We start from the raw sequence: 20,489 nt of genomic DNA on the forward strand, positions 1-20,489 counted from the left end.
CCTTCCTTCCTTCCTTCCTTCCTTCCTTCCTTCCTTCCTTCCTTCCTTCCTTTCTTTCTACTTCTTTTTCTTTTGTGTGTTCTATTTGTTTTATTCTTTGCTTTTTAATTTACTTTTCAACTCAGTAATACAAAATATCTATTCTTCCTTCATCTTTTAACTACAAGCATGTGCTCTTGACCTGGAGTGCATGGATTAGCTTAGAGAGAGCAGGTATCCCCTGAAAATTTGTGCAAAATATTGTGTGTGAATGCATGGATGTAAAGAAGACTCACAGTTTTTAATCAGATTCTGAAGGGTACCTAACCCAAAAGACTGGGAGAACAACTTGCTTAAATCCATAGCCTTGTAAAAGGCACAATTAGGTGTAAGAAGATCAAATAAGATAGAGCCAGTATTTAGAGGTACACTAGTTCTCCTAGATATTTTTCATGAAGCAAAAATAGGATGCTGGTAGTAGCAAGGAATTATAGTAAGGGTATAAGATTTCTGCATTTGATTATTTCTGGAGTACCTCCTATAATAAGAAAGTTGGAAAATGCACAACCTCCAGAGCCTCTGTTAATGCCAGTTTGATAAGAAGTACTTTCACTGAAAATATTATTTCAATGGGATCCTCTTATGCCTTCAACTAGCTAGTATATATTAGGGATTTGGAGATTATAATATTGTTCAGTCACAGCTCAATTTTGTGTCACCATTTCATTTTTTCTTTCAAATGTCTGGTAATGAATGTAACCCTTTATTTGTTTTCACTGCTTGCTTTCCTATTCAAAATTATTCTCAGGCTGCATTCCAGAGTGGAGAAGCCAAATAGAGATAAGCTTTTGATGATCAACAAAGTAGACACAGATGGTGTTGGATATAGCAGTAGTTTTCAAAAGCAATTTATACAATTCTAATTCTTTTACTGTTTCTAATGTCATGTTTACCTGAACTAATTCTTCTTCTTCTTATTCATTCTCTATAAATACACTCTTACTTTATTTGTAACTGTTTAAAAAGTATGCTGCATGAACAGATTACAACAGCACCTCTGATTCACTAAGAGGAAGTAATTTGTTATGAATTGAAAAGATGGATTTAAAGGGAAAACGGATCATAGAACATTATATAGATCTTTTTTTTTTTTTTAAGGAAGAATTCTTATAAAGAAAAATTGGCTGCCCTATGATAATTTAAGGAGATATTTATTAAACAGAAAGTTATTTTACTAAAGGAGCTCAAATGGAAGCAGATATTTTGAGGTTGTTTTCAGAGGGGATTTATACAATCTTGGCTTTTCAGAAACTTCAGTGGAATGCATCTTTCTACTACCCAGACAGGAGGGAAGCCAATAGCTTTAACAAACTTAAGGTCCTGTTATCTTGCCTACACATTCTTTTCTTGTCACTTCTGCATCTCAACAATATTTAACGTATTTGTCTGTGTTTCAGTAAAGAGACCACTACGTAAAGACTATATGGCAATATGTAATTGTGTCTGTTTTCATGTATGACTTTAAGAATCAACTTTACATAGAATCCTTGTGGTTGCATCTAAGTCGCCATTTGTCATTGAACTTAGGATGCCCTTGTGGTACATACCTGGATTAGCTCAATGATTTCTGAAGTTCCACATATTAAGTTTCCTTTTTCACTTGTATACCAATAAAAATAGAATCAGTTATAGACATATCACTAATGAATGATCAATAAAGTTACCCTTCTGTAAAGCTTCCTAATTAATTATGATTCCAATTGTACCTTTTAGTTCCTGTTGAACATTGATGGCTGTGGAAGTATTATTAACTCACTTTGAGTCATTGGAGGAAAGCAAAACAAGGAGAATTTTATTTATCGTGGTTCATACTACATAGGATGGAATCTAAGGGGATAAAATTTCAGGATCTATATTAAAAATTATTTGGAGTACATGGAATACTTTTCTCAAACAGAAAGTTACAAATATCTTTAATCAGATAATTTTTAATTATTTTGAATAGTAAACGTTTTAATTGTAAACTTCTTTTTTTTTAAGATTTTATTTATTTATTTGACAGACAGAGATCATAAGTAGGCAGAAAGGCAGGCAGAGAGAGAGGAGGAAGCAGGCCCCCCTCGGAGCGAAGAGCCCGATATAGGGCTCAATCCCAGGACCCTGGGATCATGACCCGAGCAGAAGACAGAGGCTTTAACCCACTGAGCCACCCAGGTGCCCCTAATTGTAAACTTCTAAACTTACTTTGTAATTTGAGTTGGGTTCAATTTATTTAAAAGATGATAGTGCAGGCGCCTGCTTTCTCCTCTCTCTCTGCCTGCCTCTCTGCCTACTTATGATCTGTGAAATAAATAAATAAAATCTAAAAAAAAAAAAAAGAAAAAAGAAACATTACGTGAATATCCTTATAAAAAAACTTTTTTAAAAAATATAATTGAATGAATGGGATTGTAATAGTGTCACATTTGTTAACCAGGATGCCTTCTCTCTCTCTTTTTGAAGATTTTATTTATTTATTTGAAAGAGAGATAGAGCCAGAGAGCATCAGTGAGGCCAGTGGCAGAGGGAGAGGGAGAAGCAGGCTCCCTGCTGAGCAATGGGGCTCCATCTGATCCAAGGTCCTGGGATCATGACCTAATCCAAAGACATACACTCAACTGACTGAGCCACCCAAGCACCCTTGGGATGCCTTCTCTCTTAAAAAATGCTTGCATGGGCTATGCCAGCATGTGCTTTTGGAGTTCTTCTTGCTGTTCTTTTAATACTAGCTTAACTCTATCCTGATTGACCTTTTGTTTCACCAGATAGATGAATTTCTACTGTTTGATTTTGCTCCTGCCTAAGAAACAGCCTAACCTTTTGAGGAAATTTCCTGAACCCCTAATCTGTTATATGTGATATGTCAGTTTTGTCATTTGTTTTGATTTCTCAAATTCTTGGGAGTAAATCTCATTTTGTTCCTTTCTTCTTATTTGTAGCCCAGTTGTTTGGACATTGGCATTAGACTGGTCTGATTTTTAAATTCAGATTTTCTCTTATGAATCACATAACCTTGAACAAACTACTTCCTCTCTTCGAGCTTCATTTTACTCATCTATAAAATATAATCAACATAGTCATGGTACAAATTAAATAGTACAACATGTACAGAGTTACAGAATATTTTTTAAAGATTTTATTTATTTATTTGACAGAGAGAGAAACAGCAAGCAGGAGGAGTGGGACAGGGAGAAGCAGGCTTTCTGCCGAGCAGGGAGCCCGATGCGGGGCTCGATCCCAGTACCGTGGGATCATGACCTGAGCCAAAGGCAGATGCTTAACAACTGAGCCACCCAGGCACCCCCAGAGTTACAGAATATCTAACACACTGTAAAAACTTAGTGAATCATACATCAATATCGTTATAGATATCATCGAGCACCATTACAAATGACCAATACTGATATGAAAACAAAACTGCATCTATAGTATTCTCTCATTTTGTTCCATTTTTCAGTAAGTAAGTGAGCTACTTTATCTTTGGAAAAAGTAGAAGGAGCAGTGCCACAAAAGAAATAGTAAGGTGAGTTTTTTGATATAGAAAAGAAGATCCAAGGGAGATAGACAACCAATTTTGTTATCTTTAACTCAGATTACAGTGAGTATCTCAGCTATGGGAATAGAATTTGAGTTTTATAGGGTAAGAAACATTTATCTTGTTTTTACTGCTAGTTTGTGGAATATAACATATGGTGGATATTTTAAAAAATGCTTTTAAATGACAGAATGAGTATCTGAAGGCATTTTAAAAAATGAGGCTGTTTGTTTAATATTAATTCCACAATCTTAAATGAAGATTATTTTCATCTAAGATTTACTTTTTTGATTTCAATATTTTAGTTGTTGAACTCATCAACTGCCATTGCAAAAAACTTGCAAATAAATTAGCATCCTCAAATACAGATAATTCTCAAGTGACCTATACTTCCACACACAAATGTAAGAATAGAGTGAGCCTAGAGACCAACTAAAATCGCATCTAATTGTAACATCACTAGACTTGTCACCTTTTGGGGCTTTTCCTTACTACCCTATCTAGAATTAGCACCACTCCATCACTATGATAATCCCTGCCTATTTCCATTCCAGTCTATTTTTCTTCTTAGCACTTATCACAACCTGGTATTCTATTTTATGTTTATTTTAGCCTTAGTCACTGGACAATAAGTTCCTTGTGGGCAGGGACTTTGGGTTTTTTTCTTCTCAGCTATATTCTCAGAGCATAGAATAATGGCTGGTACGTGTTAGGCTCTCAGTAGATATATCTAAAGTCAACAAATGAATGAACTCAAAGATTTAACAGATGTGTAGGCTCCGTTGAAGACAGATAAGCCCACTGAACATTGCTTTTGAACAGAAAGCATGATTTGATCTGTGTCAAGTTCCTACTCTATAGCATTTGACCAACGATTAGCTTTTATATTTCAAGTCAAAGGCAAATAAATAAATAAAAACAAAAAATAATCATTAAAAAGTGAAGAAACAAAACTCCACAATATCATTCATATTATTCATATTCATTCATACTCCCATATTTTCTATATATACTTCAATTGAATCTTAAAATAAGAAGCAAGTTTAGTTCTTCTTTTTTCTATTTTAGACTGTGACTTGCACAGTGCCATCTATGAAAATTTTTCGTTAATAAAGAACCATACAGTTGTTCTGAAAGGTCCCACTGTCATAGCAAACTTTAACAAATAGGATCATATTACATTTTGGGGTATCTGTATGGGCATTTGGAATGTAGTAGAGTCGTCCTCAAGCATTATGATTTGCATATGCTGAGGATCAAGTAATGTATGACCAGGTAATTATTGTAGCATAAGACGTAGTCCCAGCCCCATCACAGAGCTGATGACACATCATGCTATCTTTCTCTCTCTTGCAGATGCACACACACACACACACACACACGCACACAGCCCACTCACATGTTTATAAACTATAAAATGTCTTGGCCATTCTCTCCATCTTTTTATTTTTTTTTTCTTTTTGTCCCCTCATATTGCTTTCTTTACAATTGGTTTGTCAAGCTATTTCTGCCAGCTGGGTCAGAACATCAGGGAAGTCAATATCAGACTGAAAAGAAAAAGGAATGGATGCATGGGTACACTAGCACAAAAAGCATCAATCATGTCTCATAAATTGTGCTCAAAGACACTTCATTTAAGATAATAGAGTTATTTTAAAGTTAACATATACACTTCCAAAAAAAAAAAAAAAAGGACCCACTAAGATTTTTAGTAGTCCTATAGGAAAGAAGAAAATAAAAACTATATTTTTAAAAAGATGCCTAAAAAGACATACTTCTCACCAACCATTGTCACAATGTATTATTTAGATCTTTATATTTTCATTCAACTTATAATTTATACAATCAGAAGTAAGTTGAAATTCACATTTAAGCTGAACTGCATCAATTTTAAAAACTGCATTGCAGATGGCTTCATTATTTGGGAGAAATATTTTCCTTTATGTTCCGTAAGGTTCAAACCATTTTATACTTTGAAATGTGATGAGTGTTGCCTATGCCACCAGTTTCTCTGTCTTTACCCGGCTGGCCCTTGTCCGACAGGCCCTTCTCTCTTCTCTAACCGCAGCTTAAAGAGAATGGTACTGATTTACTAATTTGGATTTTTTTTTTATCTCTTATTTTCACTTGAATTATTGCTATGTCAAATGTAGGGCCTATAGGAAAGATTTTTTTAATCTAACTCTTTCTAATTGCTTAGCTTAAACCAAACGGAGACAAAGGTACATTTCAATGTTGCATTTCTAGGTATACTAACTTGATAATACTCAAAAGTCTTAAACCCACTCCAAATCTTTTGATTATGGTTGGTTTTACCAATACTGACAAAATTAAAATGACATCAGAAAATATGAAATAGTTCTATAAACTGTGGCACTCTTAGTTACTAATAGTTCCCTCTGTTTCTCTGGAAGATTGTACAGATAATAGTTGTGGAATCTTCCCAAGGACCAAGATATGGTAGAATCAGAATTTTCCCAATTCATCATTATATCTTGATAAGATGACCCTTTTGGAAAGTAAAGTAAATGTTGTACACACTGATTAAGTGATGAGCTAGTAGTAGCAGGTGGTCATCATATTTATTTTGAGAATCAACCAAAATGAACCAAAAATTATTAAATAATGAAAGAATATATTGCTTTTCACCTTAAAAAGGTGGTGATTACATCCAAATTATCTTTTAACTATAATGCTAATTTAATTTAACATTGTTTTTTCAGATAGCTATGGTATAAGCCTGGGAAAAACATGTAAGACAATGGCAGAATCCCACGTAAGCAGGGTGGGGGAGGGGGTGGGTTTTGAGGAGGCTGGGGTCTAAGAGGCTCCAGTAAGGTCTGCAGCTAATCACAGGGCTGGGCTGTGGGCCAGTACAGGCAGAGAATGTCTGCTTTAACTTTTCTCTCCAACATTCAGCATAGTGCCCGGCACACAGCAGTAGGCAGCAGTAAGTCCTATTACAGGCAGTTTTGTTTTGTTTTGTTTAGATTGTATATATGTATTTAATAGAGAGAGAGAGAGCATGAGCAGGAAGAACGGCAGATGGAGAGAGAAGCAGACTCCTCTCCAAGCAGGGAATCTGTGCGATGTGGAACTCAATCCCAGGACGCTAGGATCATGACCCGAGCTGAAGGCAGACGCTTCACCAACTGAGCCACCCAGCCACCCCAACAGGTGTTTTTTATAAAAAGCAACGGGAGATCTAGAAAGAGAGCAATATATAAACCCATTTTGTAACAAAGTTAACATCCAGATAGTTAGTTCTAAAGTCATATTTTAGTGTTCAGAAACCTGTGCCCTAAGGTGGCCATTTTTAGATCTGCTAGTTTTTCTTTGGATTCACATATAGATTACTTTAGTAGCTTGGGTTCTGTGAGCCACAAGGGTTAACCCTCTGAAAAATTGGTAAATTATTAACTAGCCACCCTACTTCTCAGGAAATTTAGTTAGCCTTTTTTCCTAAAAGACATGCATAGTGCTAAAAATGTGTTTGTTTTGATGTAAAAAGTATAATTGTGAAACAGTTTTTTAAATCGCCCTTTCATCCAATAAAAGTGGTTTGCCAGCCAGGTTTTATTCTTAAATTCTCTGATTTTTTTTTTTTCTTTTAAGATTTCTTTTAAGAAACCTTGTTGAATATGGAAAGACTATTTGACACTTAAAGCAGTTCTCCCCAGTTGGCTTAAGATTGTCAAGTTGCTTTCTCACTGATTCTTGTGCCCTGCCCCCTCTCCTGAAGTAATATGGCATAAGTGGCAAAGATTGTGATCCATATTTTACACAGATGCAGAAACTGAAATTTGAAACTTAAGTGCACTGCCCTGGACCAGCGGGGTGTGTTGGCGTATCTCCGTGCAAACATCGCAAGGCTGGAATTGCTTTACAAGACCTGTTGGTTATATGCTAGGAAAGCATTCTGGAGCCATCACTGGGTACTTCTACCTTTCTTCTCCCTCTTCCCCAACAGAACCCACAGAAAAAAGACTCAGATCTAGCCTATGACTAGTGTCTTGACCAAATAATTCCAATGAAAATGAAAGTAATGCCTTTGACAATAAATTCTTTATTTTGTACCATTTGAACAGAGAAAGGTGACAATGTATATATTCTCAAAAATGTTTGTAAAATTGTTCTTGTTTTTATATATTAGGTTCACCTTATCTTAAAACATGTTTCTGTGCAGAAATATGACAACCAAGGAGTTAAAAGCTTTGGGCTATCCCCTCCTGATTTTGTCATGGCTATCTCTCTTTGTCTCTGTCTCTCTCACCCTTCCACAGTTCAGTTGTTAGTTTTACTGGTGGATGAATTGTTATGACAGCAAAACTACATTGTTTTATTTCTGTATCATTACTACTATTCATTATACATTTGCTAGATTAAACAACACATTCAAATGAAATGATGAATTACATATTTTAAGAGCAGAGTGAGCTATATATTTGTTTAAGAAAATTATATTAAATCTTCATTGGAAATATTAGTCACAACTTGTAGTGGAGTTAATTACATATAAATATTTTCTTGGGCAAAGATTTATTTTAGAAATAATGTTACTCTAAAGGATTTTATTATTATCTAAAAATAATAATAGGTTATATAGTACATTTTTAAAAATATAAATAATCTTGTTTTTTTAAATGTCAACTATTTGATGTAAACTTCTTAATCTGATTTCAGCACAATATTATTTCAATCTACCTCACATTTTTGTTCGGGAAAAATAAATATTATTATCTATATATACATATGTTTATGAGTTAGACTTGGAAAATCTAATACTTACAGATTACTAACTGAGAAAGCTTTAGGACAAGTCTAACTCTTTAGTTTTCCTATAATCATTTCCTTAGTAAAAAGCTATAATGGTAGTGACTTGCTTAGAGCATCTTCCCTCTAAATTCTCTGCAGGTTTCTCATATTTCAAGAAGTTGGAAAAATGTAGAATGAATAGAAGACTGAATGTATTTCATTTCCAAGTAGATACAAACTAGGTTTCAAAATGTTCATTTCAAATCTTACATACATCTGGGACCTACATCTGTGATAGGGGATATTTATTTTTTCCTTTAAAAATATTAAAGTATCAGGTAACTCAAATATGTGGCAAATATGCTCTTAAGATAACTTGAAGGGATAAGTATATTGGTAATTTTTTAAAGGATCTATAAATATCATTAGGATTATTTGAAATTAATGCATATGGTACCTTAGTCACTCTCTGATAGCTAGCTAGATGTTAAGGACATCATTATTTCTCTCAACCGTGGGTATACAATTTTGTGCATCACTGCTTAGGTGACCTAAAAGAGATTATACAAAAACACAATTTACTATCAGAAAGGATTCGGCATGGGGAGGCTCGGGTGCAGTGTAGCCAAGAGTAAAAATGTAAACAGAACATGGAGATTTCATATTCTTCTTCTTGGTTAATGTAATATTCGTTTAAGCAATAATGTAACTGCTTAAAAAGAGGTAATGTCAAATGTTAGCATTTAAAAAATAGACCCAGCTCTTTCTCCTCACACATTTTAGTTTTTCCATAAAAATGATTAGGCTCTGCATCTCCTTTTCAGATTTTCAGGCAATAATGCAGTGTTTCTTTTTAACATATTGTCTTGCATTGAATTACAGAATTTTTCCAGATAGAGCAGTATAATGATCTAATGATCACAGTCGCTATTTTTCTATCCTTTTTGAAACCACAGGTTAAATCTGAGGGGTCTGTTTGATCTTCCTTACCTATGAGAAATAAAATTCGATTATTTGGTTTTCTAATGAGGCAACACATGATAGTTTTTCAGCTTATCCTTTAGAAATGAAGCTCTTTAGACTTTGAATAAAACAGTATGCAGTTTCTCCAGTACAAGTGACTCAGAAACATCTTTTCCCATGACAATTATATATCAGTGAGCTGCTTTGCATCCAATGTCCTGTTAAACAAACCAGCCATTTTGCATGGTCTGCGTTATGTAAATATAAAAGATTATTCTGATATGTCATGAATGATAGTCTATAAATTATAAATTACATATCTAGATAAATTATACAACTAGTGCTTGAAAAGACTGATTCTCAAACTAGACAACCCAGATTCAAAATGCAGTTTCAGTACTTACTAGCTGTGTCTAGAACTGTTAATTAACCTTTCTGTACCTTAACCATAAGGTGAGGACAATGACGGTTCCAATCTCATCAGGTTTTTTATGAGGATTAAATGAGTTATTACCCACAAAGTGTATGTGACTGAAGCATAGGAAATGCCCAATCAGTGTTAGTTATTACCATGTATAGTTTAATAAGAAAAGTAAAGTCATACTTATCAACTGTCACTAATGTGTTTTTCCAAATATGGTCCTATTGCAGTAAGGAAGGCATGGTTTATTTCTGACCTTACTACAACGAATTAGATTTGTTTTAACATATTTGCATAAGAAAGAACTTATCCCCATTTTAAATAATCTTATCTAACCACAGTATTGCAATGATGTATGATTCTTGAAAATGTGGAAATGAAGCCACTTGATATATTTTGTATGGATTATGAGTTCTTGGCTAGTAACAGATAACTGAGCAGGTTTAACTACATGTTTATAATCACTAATCTCACAACTGATAAATTTCATAAAGTGAAAGCATAATGCATCCACTGAATTGGAGTTGCTTATCACCTTTATTTAAACTTTTTATTTATTTTGAGACAATCGTCACCAACATCTACCATCTAGAAAAGATAGTCCAAATGAAACTTTGTTCGATAGAGTGGTATCTTTAGAGCATTAGTCCCTCTAATGGAACTATTGATGATACTGTAGGCAGGTCCCTGTATGTCAAGCACATGCTTTGGTGAGATACATTTAATGCATGAAGGAGCTATTATTAGCAGCAAGAAGATTCCAAGCCCTTGGCACAACCTTTGTCTTTGAAAGTGAAAAAGGAAATCGTGTCCCTTGCTCATTTTCTTCAAGCAAGACCCTGTGTGACACAGTGTACTGCAGTAATTCTATTGAAATGATTTTGGTTAACTCATTGTTTTCTGTCACTCACTCCTTCTTTTCCATAATAGATACTGATGACAGTTTGGCTTTTATAAACCTTTGGGGAGCATGTCAAACAAACCCTGCCCACACAATGCTTATGTTATTTAAAGGTCAGTTATAATTGTTTTTCTTTTCTTAATTTCTTTCTTCCAAACTCATTAAAAGCAATTTGAAAAGCTGGAGGTTATTATACTAGGGAAAAAAATATGTACTTAGGGATTCTGTTTAGACATATAGTAGTAATTGCAAGATTTCAAGGATTTAGTGTATTTGAATTTAGAATTCATTGAACCAGTATGTGTCAGATTCTTGAATTTCTACAAGATCTTACCTTTGGTTTTAACAATTTCTTTTTTCTTTTTTAATTTTAATATTTATTTATTTATTTAATGTGTTTACTGTAAGCTCTATTCCCAGTTTGGGCTTGAACTCATGACCATGAAATCAAGAGTTGCATGCTCTATCAACAGAGCCTGGCATGGCTCCCCGGTTTTAATAACATTTCCTTATCAATTGGTTTACACAGCAGGTGCAGGGAAATTGTCTCTCCTGAATGTTGGGAAATTGGAATCAGAGATATTTTTTAGGTAAATACAGACATTTACCCTGCTTTCTCCACAGAAATAAGGATATGGTATATCTGATGCTGAGTCGGCTTCCCCATCCCGCATTAAATTGCTGGTCTGAACCTTTCCAAATGGTGACATGAACTAGGAACATAAAAGGATAGTGGCATCACACAAGTTGAGTTTTCCAGACCTGGTGAGACCCTGCCTTCTAAATTTTGGACATGATCGCAGGCAGCTGCACGCCCTCACTGGGTGCTCCAGATCCCAAAGCCCAGGGTCCGGCTGCATATGCTCCTTCCTGCTCCTGCTTCTTACCACTTGAGTGGTTACTTAAATTGGAAATATAGTCTCACCTTACCCTGGGCATGTAGGGTGGGATTTTCTTCCTGAAAATCCATAGTCAACATGAAATAATGTTAAAAGTTTGGGTCATTTTAGGAATAAGCTTGATGCTTGAGCAGGTATCGGGTTCCTGTTGCACTTGTATTCACTAACAATGTGGATTAACTGGTGCTCTGATCAGATTAAACTAAAGACAATGAAGGAGCAAGGCATCCTACTCCTGTCAAACAAAATAAAAATAGTGTTAAAAATATATAGACTAAAACAGATTTTATCGAGGATTCATTATTGCAGAGTTATCTTGGGCTCACCCACTGTGGAATACTAAGTCAATAAAGAACATCTAGAGTTAAAACTGAGTTTCTATTTACTAAGATTCCGACTATCAATACCATTGGGATGTTCTAATGGCTCCACTGCTCGTGAGCTTTGTGTTCCACAAAATTTAACTTCTGCTAGGCTTAGTTTCCTGAATTTTTACAATGAGAGAAGTAATACTGCAAAGGATTATTGGAAGAATTAAATGAAATAATAGCTGTAAAACTGGGCTTGACATACAGTATGTACTAAAAAAATATTAGCCATTATTGCTTATTTTTGAAGAGATAGTACTGTTTTTTTTGTTTTTTTTTTTTTTAAAGATTTTATTTATTTACTTGACAGAGAGAAATCACAAGTAGTCGGAGAGGCAGGCAGAGAGAGAGAGAGAGGGAAGCAGGCTCCCTGCTGAGCAGAGAGCCCGATACGGGACTCGATCCCAGGACCCTGAGATCATGACCTGAGCCGAAGGCAGCAGCTTAACCCACTGAGCCACCCAGGCGCCCCGAGATAGTACTGTTTTAATTTTACAGAAAAGAAAGAGAATATTAGAGCTCAGATAGCTCCACCCACTAGACTAAGGTCATGCACCGCTAGTATGTAGAAAGCATCATTAAGTGCAGGATTTGAAGTGGTTTTGAAAAAGATTATGGAAACTCAACAGAAATTCACTGTAGTAAGGTCCTAAAACTGGTCTACTAATCTTATATTACTCAAATGTACAGGGTCCCTTGATCCACATGGCATTTTTCTAATCCCAGATCTTGAATTCCTACTTGGTTGTGTATGTTTCCTATTTCTGATTTTAAAATTTGTATTATTTTACCATCTCCTTGTATGCATATGAAAAGTCATGGTATTTAACCCATACGTCATCTGAAGTCCTCTTGTTCTTGAAGCTCTAAATAAGATGAGTTTAGACTCCTATTCCATACCCCATGGAAAGCCCAATACCCTTCTCAAGATTTCTCTAAACTCCCAGTGGGCCTTGCATTTTTTTGGTCACCTCTATCTCCAACCAGATTTCCCTACAACTTTTTTTAAATTTCCTGCTCTGGTGTATATCCAAATGAGGAAAACAGCCTCCTTCTGAAGCATACGCCACATGAACAGTTTCATAAAAATAAATGTGCTCAGCAGTGTGAACATAGCAGACTTTCCTCAATTATAGGGAAGAAGCAGAAACACCAACAACTTAAAACTGAATATCATATGTACCCAGTTTTAAATTTTTTCGTCTACCTTGAAGGCCATCCTTCCTTGTTCTGCTCCTTTGTTCTTTATTCCCCACCACTCAATACATTCTCATAAATTTTTAATTCAGAAACGGTTTTGCTGTCTTCTCTTTCTTTCCCTCCTACTATGTTCTCAGACTCATTCCACCACAAACACCCTATCAAGATATTTTCCTAATCTTATACAATTTTCTCTTTAAAAAGAACATTTATCAGGGATTAACAAACATACACACCATGATTGCAAATCATTTCAACTCTTCCTGGATCAAGAAGGAGTGGAATTAATTAAATAGAATTAAGAAAATAAAACAAAGCAAAACCCATAGCCCAAATGTGCTTCTGTGGGAAAAGAGCTCCAAATCCATGCTCAGAAGTTCTTTGAAAACATCTGTGTCCCTGGTTATATTACCCTCTGTGCTACTTGCAGAGGGGCATCATAGTCAAAATCATGGGGACGGGGCCTGGGTGGCTCAGTTGGTTTGGTGTCTGCCTTTGGCTGGGGTCATGGTCCCAGGGTCTCGGAATTGAGCCCTGCGTTGGGCTCCCTGCTTGGTGGGAAGCCTGCTTCTCCCTTTGCCCCGTACCCAACTCGTGCTCTCTCTCTCTTTCTCAAATAAATGAATAAAATTTAAAAAAAAAAAAAAAAGAAAAGAAAAATCAGAAAATTTCTGTCTTCTCCAAAGCAAGCAATAGCTAACTACACAAAGCCCTGGTCTCAGATTGTCTGATTTATCAGGTGAAGGGCAATTTGTTTTTTATGTAGAAGTGTTGAGTCTCTATTTTCCAATGGGAATAAAATATTGATCCTGAGATACGGTGTCTCTGAAAGCTCTGTGACAGGATTCAAAATTCCAAATATTATGGATTCCGTAGACATTTCTTCTCTGTTAAACTTCTATTTTGTGTGTTTGTTCTCCACGTTTGGGCTATACTTATTGGCTGTATTTATTCCCTAGAAAAAGTAGCAGTTGTTTTGGGTTTTTAAATTATAATCAAAGACAATGTGTTCTTATCACCTAAGGATCAACTGTAAAAATGAAGCAATTATTATTATTAGCACTATTATTTCACTTTCGTCTTTGTCTTGCAGTGTTACTCTTCTGTGGTTTTTGTTAAGTAATCATTGTATTTGTATCATTCTGCTCACTATTTTCTCAGAGCTTTAACTGGAAGTCGGAATTTAAATATTTAAAACAGGCCTTCAATGAGTTATTATTTAACTACTATAGCATGTAGATTGAGGCTAAAGATTTTTACAAAGAAGCATTTCCTATTGCTTTTGGCAGCAGAAAGTCTTTAATTTTGAACAGGTTAAATGCAGGATTATAAAACCAAGGAAGTTTCAAGAATCCCCCTCCTTCCTAAATTACCAGGATATTCTAAACAGCCAAGAAGCAGATATTTTTCTTAACAAATTTCTAGGACAGTGATTCTGAAATCTGTCCAGGAATCCATTCCATATTCACTGTATTTTCAAATTTATGTTACTGAGCATATTTCTCACTGTTATTTCATCCTTATTGGAGTTGAAGAAAAATGAATTTCTTTAACCCCCTCACATTCTCCCACTGCCTAAGAAACAAGGCTAATTTGCTTCTCAGCTCTTATTCCTTCAAGCAAATCAATCCCCTCTTGATTAAACTCTCTTAGTGAATATCAACCTTAGCACCATTGCTAAATTCATGATTCCCTCCCAAACAAAGGCTACGGAGAAAAATACTAAGCATGTAGAAGAGATCTAATCATGAACTATTACTAGAGAATATTAACAAAGCCTAAACTCAAAACTGGAGCTTTCGTTGTTAGAGGGCCTGTATGAGTCCCTAGGGGGAAAAAAGAAAAAAAAAAAAAAGCTGACATTTGAAGCAATTTAATCAAAGCTTTTGCCATTCCCTCTTGGGTTCCAGATATAATGTGAAGCTGTTTTAAATCATTGTGACCTCCATGCCTCAGCATCTTTGAAAAATTCAAAGCTGAGTGTTTAGTACCTGAAAGCCTTTGTATTTCCTTCTAACATGATGGAAATAAATTATACGTAGGCATCATATTTTCAATATTCATCTGAGCTTCTCTGGTGTGGGCTATTTGCTGACAGTGCATGGTTCTCGAATAACAGAGATATCATACAACAAATGTGCCCTGCTCCTTGGTATACAGGAAGTGAGGATACTCACCGTGTCCGCCTCCATGAGTTAGCTCAATAAATTTGAATTGCTCATTAGAGTTCCCACTTCATTGTTGCCTATATGTGAACAGCTTAAGTGAATAGGAATCAGATGGAGGGTGGGGGAGGATGCCCAGAGATTTCACATAATTCCTGTTGCCAGAGAAACCATTTTCTTGCTGTCTGGGCATGCACCGAGTAGCTTAGATCAACTGGAGGCTGAGCACAGCCCTTGCTGTGACTTTAGTAAAGAAAACAAACAGAAGGGAGAAAATGCTTACAAAGAGAAGCAGAATCAAATATTAAAATGTTCTTTTAATTAAATGGTTTTGTAGACTGGGCTTTGAAATGCCTTGTCCCCTAAGATGTCTGTATCTGACTCTGCATGTGTTTCTGTGCCTCATGTTGATTGTATTTCTTTTTCCACCTGTGTCTAGAAGACCACGTTTTCATACATGTTTGCTTACATTATACATTGTATGCTTATACAACAATGTTCTTTATCTTTTTACCTCTTTCTTTCCTTCCTCACCTCCTCTCCCCCATCACATCACACACATCCACATGTCACATCACACAACTGCACTCTGTTTAATACATGGGAAACTTTTCTCAGGGGGTAAAAGGAAAATTATGGCAATAACACAGTTTGCTCACCAAAGCCAAAAAGAAATGACAAAAATTGAGGAAGCACAGGAGAAAACACACTGTGAATTCTACACTTGTTTATTTAATACTTGGGTCTTTTTGATAAAGGATGCTTTCTAAGCATGAAAGAAAATCAGTTAAGAATACATGAGGTGAAACGTTCTAAATGCACAGTTTCTTGTATATTTCTCATTTTTTGTATATAAAATATATATGTTCTGATACTACTACTTCTGAAACTATGTAAGGAAAGCAAGTAGTAGTAGTAATAAACAGTTATTTACGTATTTATTTATGACATTTCTAAAAAGTGTTCTTTCATATTTTGGAAGACTTCTTTTTTATTATTTTAATTTCTTATTTTTGTTAGTTTTGTTTTAAATTTTTCCTCATTAAAGGCTTCATTGAGGATTTTTTTCCCCTTATTTTTGGTAAGAAAAAAGCTATCATTGGTCATTATCTTTGACATGTAGAGATTTCATAAGACTAAGTGTTTATCAATGAATTCCTTGATATGTCTCAACCCATGTAGAAATGAACACTATCGGCTTGTGTTGTCTGCACTTGTATACAGTTTTAATTAAATGTCTTTGCCATTTTGTGTTATATTTTGTCCTTTGTCCTCGCTCTACTTGTCTCAACAAACACTCCAAAACCATAACCATGTCCTATTGACCTATTTATGTTCATAAGTATTGTACCAAGCATAGAGCCTGTATAGAATAAGTACACAAGAAGTATTTACTGAAAAAAATGAACCAGTGAATAAAGCAGAACTTTAACCCAAAGAGATAACTTTATGCTCGAGATGACATTAAAAATTGAGAGCAAGTTAGGATATGAAATTTAGGGTTTCAAATCGCATGTTATAGTCATCATAGACATATTTCATATTTTTAGGTACTCTAAGAAAAATATGGCAATATTGAAAAAAGAAGAATTATTTGAAATAAGAAAATCATAGGTTTTCAGATACAGTCTCATGTTCAAAAAATTGCAAAAAATATTTGTTTTAGAAAAAAAAATCAAGGAAATAATTTTGGTTTTCTTTTCAATTATTTCTGATTCTAATTTAATGTTTTTCTTTTCCTCTGTAAACTCCAGTCTTTGACTGTTGAAATGCTACAACCTTCCTCTATCTGCACAATTACTACATGCTAATTTCACCTGCCCTGGGGATATGGCCTAATTTACATTCTTTTTTAATGACCCATCTTCTTTCTGGCCAACACAGGTAAAAAATTGCTGATAGGTGTAAAGCACTTGTACTATAATTATTTAGATTATGTGTTCTTTTATCTCTCATTGATTTTTGCTTTCTATTTGTCTTAGAGGAGATGGGAGAATTTAAATTCTCTTTTTGATTTTTGCTATTTTCTATGTGTTTCTTTCTGCTTTTCTTTCAATTCTCTTTATTTCTCTTCTTGCCTTTTGTCCATGGATTACAGAGACCACAGTAGGAACTATTAAAGATCTCCATGTAATAATCCCCATCATTTCTGAATGTAGCTTTTGTCATTCAAAATGATTTTTGTATTTGGCATTACCAGCGAAAATCAAATGATTCATTTTTACTCTTCTGTATATCTTGATGAAAACTTTAATTCCCATAAAGGTCTCAATTCAGATTTCTTTTTTTTTTTTTTAAAGATTTTATTTATTTATTTGACAGAAATTACAAGTACACTGAGAGGCAGGCAGAGAGAGAGAGAAGGAAGCAGGCTCCCTGCCAAGCAGAGAGCCCCATGCGGGACTCGATCCCAGGACCCTGAGATCATGACCTGAGCTGAAGGCAGCGGCTTAACCCACTGAGCCACCCAGGCGCCCCTCAATTCAGATTTCAATAAACTGAAGGAGAGTGTGTTTTGCCACTGACTCCGCTCCAGTTAGCATAGCTGATGAAAAAGAAGATATTGCAGCCTTAGCTTGCACTGGGAATCAACGCCTTCTTGTGTTAGATTTTTCATTATAAATGCAATTGACAGAGGTGTCTATTATAAGCCATTTGTTATACAATCTTTATAAATAGCTCTCGTCATGTATAAGACAAGTCTAAATTTGTTTGGAAATAGCTTCTTAAGACACCCTGCTGTGGCTTCCTCCCTGTGCCAGGCTGGCATTCAGTGGGGGAGTCAGACACTTTGAGCAACTTGAGCTCGTCATCTTCCTATCAGCTTGAAATGATGTGCATCACATCCAGTTTAAATGATCCACTTTAAGTGGAAACATGGTTCATAGATAACCATATACAATTCAGCAATATTTAGCCATACTCTACATCATCTAAGATGAATCTCGTTTCTATTTCTTAGGGGAACATCCTGCTTAGCTATTGTGGTTGACGTCGCTACCATATCTGTTTCTTCTAACTTTAATTTGACTTGCACTCCAGTGGAGAAAACTCTTAAAGCTCAAATGTGCAATTGCCTATTTTCTCTAAGAACTAGTGTGTATAAGGAAGATAGAAAGCTTAGGACTCTTCAAGTCTTTGGTCCCATATTTCTATTCAAATGCAAGTTCACAACTACATTTCAAAGTCAAATATAAATGATGTTTGGATTATCCACCATTTTGGATTATACACACCACTGCTCTCCATTACTGTAGGTAATTAAGAGCTTTCTGATACGAAAAAATGTTTCCTTAAATGCCGACCCTCTCTTCTATCAAACTTCCACAAGAACTTTAATAAGTGAGACTGACTGATTATAATTCCACCTCCTTTCTCTCCTCAGTATCTGGAGGAGACATTCAAAAGCAGTAACATCCCTCAAAGCACTTGTGGGAAAGAAGAGAAACTGGGGACCTGAATAATGAAGACTCCATGTCAGTTCTTGATAGTGGAAAATTTTCAACGCCACATTTCCAAGGGTCACATAAGAAAATATGGCCTTGAGTGTAAAATGTACAAAACAGAAATAATCTGGCAAATATCTAGACATGACAAAGTCATAGGACAGAAGCAGACTATGATGATAATACAATCCCCCATTCCACTCCAGCCCCTATTTTTACTAATGAAAAAACTAAGACATCATAAAACTACCCTTCCCAAGTAATAATCACCCCTTCTCTCTGCAACCTCTATACATTGCTCATAGTTCTAATGCTGCTTAATTATTTCTGTTATTTTTACTCTTCTGCAGCTATCGGTTTGCCTCTGACCCCTCTCCAAGTTCTTTGGTGTAGGTAATATAGCTTGATTTGGTATGCATTACCTGGTCCCTATTCCAAATATGGGGTTCTGTGCACACCTGTGCCAGGACCTGGAAATCCCCAGGATACCTCTACTCAAAGAGAATTCTGTGGAGCAGATGTAGTATTTAGAATTAGCCAGAATCCCAATTTTGATGGTTATCTCGCTATGTGAATTTGGGCTACTTACTAACTTCTCTAAGTTTCAGCTTTCATTTTTGCAAAGTATATATGATCTTATCGCTGTGAGGATTGAATAATATGATATCAACTTAGTATGCAGTAATATGTACTTGCTAGCAGAAATAACCATTCTTTAGCAACGGCAGTTCAGCATGAGGCCACTCTCATGAAATATCCCTTCCTTGTTTAGATCTGAACTCACTTTCCTGGAGATGTTAAGGACTTAGAAAGTTCTGTCTGAAGGCTTGATGACTTCTAGTTTGTAATCTAACAGTCATGAAAATACTGTTTTCATCTGGCTAGATATAGGATTGACCTAAGAGGAAACCTGTGGTACAGGGTCAATACTGGGAGGTAATTAGTGAATGAGGTATTTAATCTGTAATCTAAGATACTAAGACTGGGGCAAAAAGTCAATACCAAAGGGTCACATGTAAATGCCAGGAGCCAAGCATGGTAACAGGAGAGAAAGCATGGCTAAAGATGAGAAATATCTAAGGAACAAACCCATACAAATTCTGCTGGATAACCATCTTTTTCCGGGCCTATTTTTAACTCAGCACCTGAGAAAACAAACCTCACTGAGGACTGGAATAGTAAGTGTAATTTGTACTGTGTGTTCTAGCTTGTTTTGGTGTTTATTATAGTTGGAAAATACATGTGAACGGAGGTGTGGCCTTAGACACGGGGAAAGTATGATGAATGCTCTAAAGGGAAAACAACTGACTTAGAACCAGACATGTCTGAGAGGACATGCCGTGTGACATCCTCAGGTAGGTATTGAATGGCTTGTAGGAGTTTAGAAAAGAAAGGGATAAAGGGCATTCCACAGAGAAATGATACCTTGCAGAGGCCCAAAGACAGCAAAATGGGAAGGAGTTCAGCTAGCTGAGACATAGATGGTGTGTGTGTGTGTGTGTGTGTGTGTGTGTGTGTGTGTGTGTGTGTGTTGCAGGTGGGACAAGGGAGGCCTGGGCTATTATGGGGAGAGACTGACCAATAGAATCCATCTGAGCAGAGGCACTGTATGTGTGGTGAAGATGTGAGATTTTAGTCTGAAAGCAGTAAAGGATTTTTGAGAAGTTTTAAGTAGGGTAGCAACAGGATCAGACTTCTGTCTTTTAAAAATCAACTTGGTGGTGGTGTGGTGAGTGGACTGAAAGAGGGAAAGTTAAGTCTTTTACAAAAATACAAGTGTGATTTGATGAGGACTTAACTAGCGGGCTTACCAGGGTT

The 20,489-nt window shown here is 35.7% G+C and overlaps 1 protein-coding gene across 4 annotated transcripts in view; it reads left to right on the forward strand.

Moving 5' to 3' along the window:
- The window catches only part of MAGI2 (membrane associated guanylate kinase, WW and PDZ domain containing 2), a 1,345,167-nt gene that overhangs the window by 639,427 nt on the left and 685,251 nt on the right, over window positions 1–20,489 (forward strand). The gene's annotated exons all lie outside the window — the stretch shown is intronic.

The sequence above is a fragment of the Mustela nigripes genome, chromosome 4 (genome assembly GCF_022355385.1).
Source record: "Mustela nigripes isolate SB6536 chromosome 4, MUSNIG.SB6536, whole genome shotgun sequence".
Taxonomy (NCBI): Eukaryota; Metazoa; Chordata; class Mammalia; order Carnivora; family Mustelidae; genus Mustela; species Mustela nigripes.